Source organism: Staurois parvus, unplaced genomic scaffold, assembly GCF_062004578.1.
Source record: "Staurois parvus isolate SC_StPar_1 unplaced genomic scaffold, SC_StPar_1.0 ptg000202l, whole genome shotgun sequence".
Classification (NCBI taxonomy): Eukaryota; Metazoa; Chordata; class Amphibia; order Anura; family Ranidae; genus Staurois; species Staurois parvus.
In genome coordinates, this window is record NW_028317998.1 from 222,874 (window position 1) to 234,689 (window position 11,816).

Consider the following 11,816-nt stretch of genomic DNA (forward strand, 5'->3'; position numbering starts at 1 on the left):
GTTTTTATTTTTTGCGCTATAAAAAAAAAAATTACATTCTGAGAAAAAAAAAACAATATTTTGGACTTTTTGCTATTAAACATGTCCAGTAAAAAAATCCTAAAAATCAAGCTGTCATAAATTTAGGCCAAAATGTATTCTGCGGCGTCTTTGCACAGCCATCCAGAGTAGTGTGCTCAAGCCGACAGGGAGGAAGACTGTAAACAAAACTGACTCGCTCCCTGTCGGAGATGCTCGGTGATCACGGCGCTGGCGGGTAACTACCGGCCGGGATCCGGTGATTGACAACCATGGCGGCGCGGGTAAGGTGCACGCGTGGCTTGTGAGCATCCCCTACCCGGAAATGCAAAATTACGTACATATACATGATTTTGTGCACCCTATAGCAGTATTTCTGCTATATGGCGGTCGGGAAGTGGTTAATCACATTTGTTGAACCTGCCCCAAACCATACCCAGGGATGTTCGGCTCATCACTAATAATGGTAAACTGGACAAACAGGATGATTCCCCCTAATGAAGCACAGACTGTAATAAAAACCCAACAGGTGTTCTAATTCCTCCCCACTCGATCCAAAATGCAAATGTAAATTTTTTTAAACTAGGGTTATTTTAGTGCAAAGAGATTCAAAATATTACCCATTTTGAAAAATAAAATTTACAAGATAAGGTTGTGCTTAGTACCGTATTTTCCGGCGTATAAGACGACCCCCTATTTTTCCTGTTTAAAATGTAGTGTTTGGGCTATACTCGCCGTATAAGACTACCCCTCTTCCAGTGCACACCAGTGGGAAGAATCGTGCCCCATCATTGGTGTCAGTGGGAGGAATAGTGCCCCATCATTGGTATTAGTGGGAGGAATAGTGCCCCATCATTGGTGTCAGTGGGAGGAATAGTGCGCCATCATTGGTGTCGGTGGGAGGAATAGTGCCCCATCATTGGTATCAGTGGGAGGAATAGTGCCCCATCATTGGTGTCAGTGGCAGGAATAGTGCCCCATCATTAGTATCAGTGGCAGGAATAGTGCCCCATCATTGGTGTCAGTGGGAGGAATAGCACACCCCATCATTAGTATCAGTGGCAGGAATAGTGCCCCATCATTGGTGTCAGTGGAAGGAATAGTGTCCCATCATTGGTATCAGTGGGAGGAATAGTGCCCCATCATTGGTATCAGTGGGAGGAATAGTGCCCCATCATTGGTATCAGTGGCAGGAATAGTGCCCCATCATTAGTATCATTGGGGGGAATAGCACCCCATCATTGGTGTCAGTGGAATATAGTGCCCCATCATTGGTATCAGATGCAGGAATAGTGTCCCATTGTTGGTGTCAGTGGGATGAATAGTGCCCCATCTTTGGTGTCAGTGGGAGGAATAGTATCCCATCATTGGTGTCAGTGGGGGGGGGGGAGGAATAGTGCCCCATCATTGGTGTCAGTGGGGGGTGGAATAGTGCCCCATCGTTGGTGTCAGTGGGGGGTGGAATAGTGCCCCATCGTTGGTGTCAGTGGGGGGGGGAATAGTGCCCAATCGTTGGTGTCAGTGGGGGGGGGGAGGAATAGTGCCCCATCGTTGGTGTCAGTGGGGGGGAGGAAAAGTGCCCCATCGTTGGTGTCAGTGGGAGGAATAATGCCCCATCATTGGTATCAGTGACACCAATGATGGGGCACTATTCCTCCCACTGATACTTGCTGACCCCTGTTCCAGTATGGTGCTGCTGCAGCCAGCATATGTGGTTGCAGCAGCACCTAAGCACGGCACACTTACCTGCATCTTCGCGGGGCCGCTCAGCTCCGCCTCCTCGCCGGTGATTGGCCGCCTGTGTGCCTTTCCTGAGCTACAGTTCTGGCGGCCAATCACCGGTGAGGAGGCGGAGCCGAGCAGCCGCGCGAACATCCAGTGGACGAACCGAAGGAAGGAGCAGCCGCGCTTCCTGGACCGGATCGTCGTGGGACCGGAGCCAGGTAAGAGACAGCAGCCCCTGCCCACCCCTGTACTTAGTGTCCCTTCTGTTGGAAGGGGGGGGAGGGCGGCGGCACCGCGCCGCCCCCTTAAAAAGTGTCAGCATGCCGTTACCGGCGTATAAGACGACCCCCGACTTTTGAGAAGATTTTCAAGGGGTAAAAAGTCGTCTTATACGCCGGAAAATACGGTAAATGGAAACCTTAAAACCTGACATTTTCCATAGGCACTAAAAACGTCTACAGCTCAGTTTAGAGTCAAGCATGATTAATAGCGCTAGAATTATTGCCCTCACTCTGACATGTGCTATGAGATGTAGCATGTTTAGCGCCAATGTCTGCTAGTTTGTCAATCAATTTTTGCAGTTGTTTTTGCACTCAAAACATAATATTATTAAAGTTTGCAAAATCTTTGTTATATTGGGTGAAAAATTCTGTCTAAATTCAGCCAACATAATTTTATTCATGTCAAAAAATGAATTTATTTTACAACAGCTACTAACCAGGTTCACACTCTCTCATGGCAGGTCTGGTGGTGACTGGTGGTACAGGAGTAATGGCATGTTACAATATAGACTTATGACTACAGACAAAAGATACTAAAACCTTCCCATCCCATCTCCCCATACTCCGGGATGCTCGGTGCGCTTTGCTTCATTGTCCCATACTGGGCCTCTTGGCTCACCAGCAGAAGTTGGCTTCCTATTTGTTTTTGTCAGACACTAGAACAATTGCTCAGGAATGGAAGTGCCCGTTTGTCGCTCTTCAGGGGATGCGGGACCGTATGACCACTAAGATGCTTAACCTCCCTGGCAGTATGATTATTTCAGATTTTTGGTGCTGAAAGTGGTACCATTATTTTGCATGGAAATTTGCCATTTTATATTGTAGGCCTGTAATTCTTAGGAACAACTCACTGAAATCTGTCCGAACAAGAGTCTAGTAAACATCCCGGGTAGGATAAAACTTGAAACACGCAATCATAAATTATAATTTAATAAATAATCATAAAACATAATACATTTAATTCAATAATAAAATCAAACCAAAAACACTGACATTTGAAACATAACTGAGCAAAGTCGCAAAATCGTTTTCGGTGTCTGATGAATTTCCCCACGAATCATCACTCAATTCTGCAAGTGGCTCTGATTTAATATCGCTGTTCTCTAGCTGGTCTAAAGCCGCTTTTGACCTAAAGGGACGCTTTTTGGATGCCATGGACATTTCTCAGTTTCCAGGTAGAAAGAACAGTAAAAATGAAGGCAGGGCACAGGACAAAATGTATGTGAAATTGTTTGGTACAGTAATGTTTTACTATGTGATTTTTGTGAATGTCACTTTTTGTCATTTTCAAATTTCCCGCCGTTCCATCCCCCGTACGTCCCGACGCTTGCAGGGGACGGAACCCAGATGACAGATGCTGGCACCCGCCGGATTACATTGCCGGGGACACTGCAGGAGGGACATCGCGGGAGCACAGGACAAGGTAAGTGACCGAGGGATCGCGGAGCAGTACCACATGGTAAGCCCCAGTGTAGCTCGGGGTTACCACTTGTACTGAAATTTTACCCCGAGCTAAACTCTGCAATACCTCCAAGGAGGTTAATTAACAGATGTTGAGTATCTAACAACTCCCAATGGAAATGTTTGAAAATATGGGAGCCGTGGTTGCAATATGCCTTTCCCACGCTCCCCCGGCTAGTCAGGGGTTGCAATGTTGCTCAGTATTGGCGTTCCCAGATCCCTGATCATGGTCTTGTCGTCTTTTTCCTTTTGTACTCCTTCCTTTTCTACTGTTTATTTTTGGTGTGCTGGTGGATAGTTGCCTTTTGGTTTGAGTTACTGTCGGTGTTATACCCTGTGTGGGTGCACATTTTGCTCTGTTGGTGTTAGAGCACTGTTTTCTTTTTGTTTTATGTGCAATTGATGGCCCCTGCGTGGGTGTGTCTTGTTGCTCCTGTTTTTTTTAAATGGTTATATATTAATAATCATTGAAATACAAAACCTTCCCATCAGCCATATTAGTCTTACGTAAGAAGTATCTTACCACACAACTTTTTTTTTTTTTCCTTGAAACCTAGAAACCAGTTGGCTTCACTATTTCCAGTTGCTAAGGATAGGAAACAACACTCTGGTTGGTTGTAGTTAAGAAAACAACTATTTTTCAGATCAAAGATACCGTATTTGATAAAAAACAAAACTAATGACTAAACCAAAGATTCCACTAGATGGCACCATTACCCCTTTAACTTGACTAGGTGCAATTTAATATGGAATGTATTGTATAGTGAGGAACAGAAGTATTTGAACACCCTGCGATTTTGCAAGTTCTCCCACTTAGAAATCATGGAGGGGTCTGAAATTCACATTGTAGGTGCATTCCCACTCTGAGAGACAGAATTTAGAGGAAAATTCAGGAAATCACATTGTATGAATTTTAAAGAATTTATTTGTCTTGCACTGTTGAACATAAGTATTTGAACACCTGAGAAACAGCAAGAATACTGGCACTCAAAGACCTGTTACTGTGCCTTTAAAAAGTCTTGGTGAAAATAGATCAACTGTTGGAGCAATTGTTAGATAATGGAAGAGGCTAAAGATGACTGTCAGTCTCCCTCGGACTGGGGCTCCATGCAAGATCTCACCTCGTGGGGTATCACTGATAAGAAAGGTGAGGAATCAGCCCAGAACTACAAGGGAGGAGCTGGTCAATGACATGAAGAGAGCTGGGACCACAGTTTCAAAGGTCACTGTCGGTAGAACACTACGCCGTCATGGTTTCAAATCATGCATTGCACGGAAGGTTCCCCTGCTCAAGTCATCACATGTCCAGGCCCGTCTGAAGTTTGCCAATGACCATCTGGATGAACCAGAGGAGGCATGGGAGAAAGTAATGTGGTCAGATGAGACCAACGTAGAACGTTTTGGTCTAAACTTCACTCGTCGTGTTTGAAGGAAAACGAAGGATGAGTTGCATCCCAAGAACACCATCCCTACTGTGAAGCATGGGGGTGGTAACATCATGCTTTGGGGTGCTTTTCTGTGAAGGGGACAGGACGACTGCACTGTATTAAGGAGAGAATGAATGGGGCCATTTATTGTGAGATTTTGAGCAACAACCTCCTTCCCTCAGAGCATTGAAGATGGGTCGTGGCTGGGTCTTCCAACATGACGACCCGAAGCACACAGCCAGGATAACCAAGGAGTGGCTCTGTAAGAAGCATATCAAGGTTCTGCAGTGGCCTAGCGAGTCTCCAGACCTAAATCCAATAGAACATCTTTGGAGGGAGCTGACACTCCATGTTGCTCAGCGACAGCCCCGAAACCTGACAGATCTAGAGGAGATCTGTGTGGAGGAGTGGGCCAAAATCCCTGTTGCAGTGTGTGCAAACCTGGTCAAGAACTACAGGAAACGTTTGACCTCTGTAATTGCAAACAAAGGCTTCATTACCAAATATTAACACTGATTTTCTCAGGTGTTCAAATACTTATGTTCAGCAGTGCAAGACAAATAAATTCTTTAAAAATCATACAATGTGATTTCCTGAATTTTTTTTTTAATTCTGTCTCTCAGAGTAGGAATGCACCTACAATGTGAATTTCAGACCCCTCCATGATTTCTAAGTGGGAGAACTTGCAAAATCGCAGGGGGTTCAAATACTTCTGTTCCTCACTGTATATGCACTCAATTCCTACATCAGCACAGCAAAAATAGTTTGTTCACTTCCTTTCGTAAATAGGAAAGTGTAACTATATTACTAAGATTAAGAAGTTTTAAAAAGTTTTACTAAAAATAAAACAACCCCAAACCATTATAGCTCCCTATATGTTGCAAAGATATATTTTTTAAAAAATACATTCAACTGCTCTTGCAGAATTACATAAATGTCAAGAGATTTCGCTTTGTTACAAAAGGATTCACATGTGCACTGGTGGAATATTGACTTTTTAAAGAAAGCTTTAAATTCTTCAGTGATTATAAAGCTAACCTGTAGAGTAATAGCAATGTATTGCAGCCATGCAGGGTAACACCATTCTTAGCCAGTACAGAAATGAGCTGTTCTTTCCAGAAATGGAGTATCTGGCATTTCTTGTGAAAGGAATTGAAAGGAAAAACGTTATCGTTCTTGTGTAAACTACTATACCTATTACCCCACACCCACCCACCCATGTAATGGAGATGGGCAAAGGCAGACACATTGAAGCAGGGGCATTGCTAGTGCTGGTCACCCAGGATATGTGCCCAGTATCTGTTGGAAAGTGCCCTGGGTCCTGATCCCGCACCCACCTTAATTTTTTTATTCATTTTATGTGCTGCTTTGGCAGCTGTAGGCTCCTGTCCCTGCCTACCGTCCTGTCTGTCAGATCTGGAGCACAGAGCTGAGGGCAGTACTTGGAAAATCCTTGAAAATAAGAGAAGCAACACATTCGGGTTTATTTGATACACCAGGAGAGTACGAAATCTGGTGCAACTCTGCATAGAAACCAATCAGCTTCCAGGTTTTATTGCCAAAGCATAACTAAACAAGCTGAAGTTAGAAGCTGATTGGCTACCATACACAGCTGCAAATTCTGAATGAAGCAGTTTTAGTAAATCTTCCCCAGTGAGTTGATGTGTTGAACAGTGAATCCTGCACAACTAAGAGTGGTGTCAGCTGCAGCCACTGTAAGGACCTTCCCGTAGAAGACCTTGGATGGGGGTGGGTAGTTGGGCTATGCATAGGTGACAGCTATAGATGGCAGAGTGCTGGGTGCAAAGTCAAGAGGAGCTGATGAGGGAGGGGTAGGATGCACAGGTTGGGACTATGGAGGGCAGTAAGTGCAAAGGTGAGAGCTATGTGGCAGATTAGTACACGTGAGAGCTATTGAGGGGGAACTAAATGCACAGGTGAGCTCTGGGTTTGGGGGTGGTGGAGGGGGCTTGATATAGATATACAGTCAGTTCCATAAATATTGGGACATCGACACAATTCTAACATTTTTGGCTCTATACACCACCACAATGGATTTGAAATGAAACGAACAAGATGTGCTTTACCTGCAGACTGTCAGCTTTAATTTGTTGTAATTCCTACTGTTGTAATTCAAACTGTTGTAATTCCTACACCGTTCACCTGATTTGGATGTAAATACCCTCAAATTAAAGCTGACTGTCTGCAGTTAAAGCACATCTTGTTCGTTTCATTTCAAATCCATTGTGGTAGTGTATAGAGCCAAAAATGTTAAAATTGTGTCGATGTCCCAATATTTATGGACCTGACTGTATACTGTAGTGCTGCATATATTTATTATATTAGAGGTTTGGATGTGACTGAGCTGTAGATGGAGGTACAGAAGCGAAATGTGAAATCGGAACATCTTTAAGCTATAGTGAGCCGCATAGGTGAGCTGTAGACGGGCCAAGGATCATTGGCTGGTTACATTTGGGGGGGGGGGGTTACTTGTGGAAGTAGGATTTTTGCTTTGGGAGTAGCAGGGGGGAGCATAGAGGGTTCAGTGGTCAAGAGAATGTAATGTATGGAACAGCATACAGGGTACAGTGGTCTGGATTTTGTAACATACCTTGTACATTGAGAAATCTACTTTGTGCTATGTTACATACCTTTTACTGTGTTGTTTTGCGTATTGAGCGCCGTTTGACTGTACTCCTGAATGCTGCATTTAGTACAATGAGTTGTATATAGCATATTTCTGAGCCCTGCAGTGTATATGCTGTGTACATACACTTTACCTCTGAACTCTTTATGCTGCACTGTACATTACAAGCTCCTTACCACTGCAGTCTATACACAGGTATATACATTACATAATCCTGACTACGGAAAACAATCACAAGTATGTAATGTATAGCACAGCTGGCAGACTACAGTGGTTAGGATTATGTAATATATAGCCCAAAGAGAGTAGGGGGTCAGGATTATTTAATGTATAGAGCAGTATACATGGGTAGTAGTCAGGAGTATGCAACATACAACACAGCATACAGAATTCAGCAGTCAATATTATGTAACATGCATTATGCATTACATACTCCTGATACCCGGTATACTCACCTTTGTAGTATATATCTTTTACTGTTGTATCTTTCATACATACTCTGTGCTATACATTAAATACCCCTGACCACTGCCCTCGGTCCACTGGGCTGTACATGACATGTACCACTGACCACTGTGCTCTGTACATTATAAATCTTTACCCCTACACTCTATATACTATATTGTAATTATGGTACATATTCATAATCAAAGTGTTCTGTTTTCTGTTGTTAAGTAGCCTCCAATAATTTTAACCAAGTGCTCCTTCAAGGTAAGCTCAGACCAGTAGTAATTTGTTTGCTGAAATGCATATGCATAGTGGAAGAGTTCCTGTTTAAAAAAATATGCTGCTGAGTTTTATATGTGTCTGTGGGACAGTAATTAAGGCATATTTGTTGGGTATATAGACTGTCACGTGATGTGTGATGTTCTGTGTGTACAGTGAGTAGGCTCATTGTATTTGAGTATGTGTCCAAGCAGTAAGGCCACATCCACTTCTCCACTGTGGCGCATTATTGTCCTTGGAGAGCTCAGGTTTACCCCAGGTCTTTCATAATTCTAGCTAATCCTCTGGTCAGCTGGGTGACAACTATGGCTCCCTTAACAGATACAGTATAGTAGAGGAGTGAGCGTAGCCATCCAGGGACTAGAAGTGAGTTTTAAGATTATCAGATAAAAATAAAGGAAAAAGGTTGAAAAAAGAAGCCAATGTTTACACCTCATCTAAGGACTGCAGTTAATCTGCAATTCATATTTTTTGTTGTTGTTTTTGGGTTTAGATATGCTTTATTGGTTTGTGCAAACCTATAATTAGGTGAAGTAAAAGTAATTTGTTACAGTTATAGGCAATTCTATATATGCTATATAAATGACATACCAAAATAACTTTCTTCCTCCCTCCCCCACACATACTTGCTCCATCTTTAAAACATCTCTAGCTCATCTAAGACACTCTTTCAGTAACTATAAGCATCAACTGTTAGTCTGCCAGACCTTCATCCACTGACACAACTGCTTTGTCAGCAGATATCCAAACTTGGTGATACTAATATTCTGTGGCATACTTAGCAGATTTGACACCTTGAACACATTATTTATAAACACCCTCCTGACATTTGTACTGTATGTGCTCTATATGTCAAAATTATTGTCAGTGACAATCACAAAATCAAATAATTACCAATAATGGCCAGAAAAATGGAGGTAGTAAAGATTATTTGTACCTGAATATGCATGTGTGTGAGTATACAAATAATGTATAAAAAACAGTATGTTAGTAAAAAAAAAAAAAACCCTAAACAAATTCCTAAAATTCAGCAGTCTAAAAGGGATCCGCTTTGTGGAACAGGGGGACAATAGCAGTAGTCTTTGATCACAACTCCTCAGAAGGTCCGAGCCTTCAGAGAGGTGCACTAACTCCTGCTTGAACGTGAACATATCTTGCCTCATAGATGCCATGTTTTGTGTTGACTTTTTAATATCAGTCTGCATGACCGACGGGTGGTGGTGCCAAGGTCTCTTCCCTACTGTATAGTGGTTTATGTTTCTTTGTGACTGCGACTGTAGCTTTGTCATCTTCCTGCCCCTGCGCTATTGCTTCCTCCACTGTGTCATTAGAAGTGAAGGAGGGTTGAGCTCTTATCCTTTCCTGTAGAGCTCTCCTGACAGGGCTGGCCTTCATTCAAACAACAACCTGTCTGTGGCCCCTATGTCAACACAGCCATGCACATCTTTCTTTTTCAGCTGCTTCCAAAAACTTTGGAGGGCGACCTCGAAGTGGGCGAGACTATGGTCCTCCTGCTGTCTGCAGATGAAAAACCTGCATCTCAGCTCCGGCACTGTCACATTTTCCCCAAACAGGATTCCAGCTGCATCACAATTTGCTCTAGGCTGGATTGGAAGAGCAGCACCATCACCTCACGGTGGGTGCCATCTTCTAATGAATGAATGGCCAAATCTGCGATTAGCCGGTCAGGGACCTTATATATGCAAGCAGCACTTTTTCTAGTTTTTCTTCCCACTCAGAAAGGAGGATACTTGACCCATTAAACTTAGGAACTAGGGCCAAGGCTGCTCCTAGAGCTGCTATGGTGGTCCCTGCTCTTCCTTCCTCCCGGCTCCTTCGGCACCAGCTGCAAACAAGGGCATATCCTGCCAATTGTCACCAAGTGTGAGAAAGGTGCAGCATGGTGTGGCAGTGGAGAGAACACACACAGAAGGGGAGTGAACTGGATATACTGAACATGGTCTAATAATGTACAATCAGGACCAGTGAGTGAGCACAGCTGTCTGGTACCACATACAAAACTCACAGCAGTAATCCTGCAGCTTGAGCAATGCTGACATTGTCTGCATAGAGGGGTGGAATTAGGGGAGCTGCTTTAAGGAGGGGGATGTAGTCCTTGTGCTTTCCCTACTCCTCCAGAACCTCCCCCTTGCACTAAGCACTCTCCTTGACAGACTGGTAACCTGTCCCTATGCTAGCCACTTCACAAATGCACTGCAAATCACGGGAGCAGGGGCTTAAATAAGCTTTACCCTCACCTAATATGGCTATGGAGGACCAGAGTCCAATCCAACAGTTGCACCCAAGTGGCCTTAGGAAATCAGAGAGGAATTGAGTTCCCCAAGACTTCCTTCCCTTTCTGTATTGCCGCTTTGGTCAAGCTCCACCTACAATGGGGAGCACATACTACACCTGCCTACAACTTGACAATACGTGGGCAAAAAACAGTTATTCTGACAAATGCATGGGCCATACATCAGTGATCATATACATAAATACACAGGTTGCACAAAGTTAGTTATAGGAAAATATGCAAGTAAAACAACAGCCAATAATGACTATATACAGTGAAGGAAATAAGTATTTGATCCCCTGTGGATTTTGAATGTTTGCCCACTAACAAAGAAATGATCAGTCTAAAAATTGAATGGTAGGTGTATTGTAACACTGAGAGACAGCATAGCAACAAAAAATTCTAAAGAAATGCATGTCTAACAAATTATACACTGATTTGCATGTTCATGAGGGAAATAAGTATTTGATCCCCTTCACAAAACATTAGTATTTGGTGGCAAATCCCTTGTTGGCAATCAGAGAGGTCAGACGTTTCCTGTAGTTGGCCACCAGCTTTGCACACATCTCAGGAGGGATTTTGGCCCACTCCTCTTGGCAGATCCTCTCCAATTCATTAAGGTTTGGTGGCTGACGTTTGGCAACTCGAACTTTCAGCTCCCTGCACAGATTTTCAATTGGATTAAGGTCTGGAGACTGGCTAGGCCACTCCAGGACCTTAATGTGCTTTTTCTTGACCCACTCCTTTGTTGCCTTGGCCATGTGTTTTGGGTCATTGTCATGCTGGAACACCCATCCATGACCCATTTTCAATTCCCTGGCTGAGGGAAGAAGGTTCTCATTCAAGATTTGACGGTACATTGCCCCGTTCATCATCCCTTTGATGCGGTGCAGTTATCCTGTCCCCTTAGCAGAAAAACACCCCCAAAGCAGAATGTTTCCACCACCATGTTTGAGAGTTGGGATGGTGTTCTTGGGGTCATAGGCAGCATTCCTCCTCCTCCAAACACGGCGTGTTGAGTTGATGCCAAAGAGCTCGATTTTGGTCTCATCTGACCACAACAATTTCAACCAGTCGTCCTCTGCATCCTTCAGATGTTCAGTGGAAAACTTCAGATGGGCCTGGACATGTGCTTTCTTGAGCAGAGGGACCTTGCGGGCACTGCAGAATTTCAATGCTTGTAGTGTGTTACCAATTGTTTTCTTGGTGACTATGGTCCCAGCTGCCTGGAGATCATT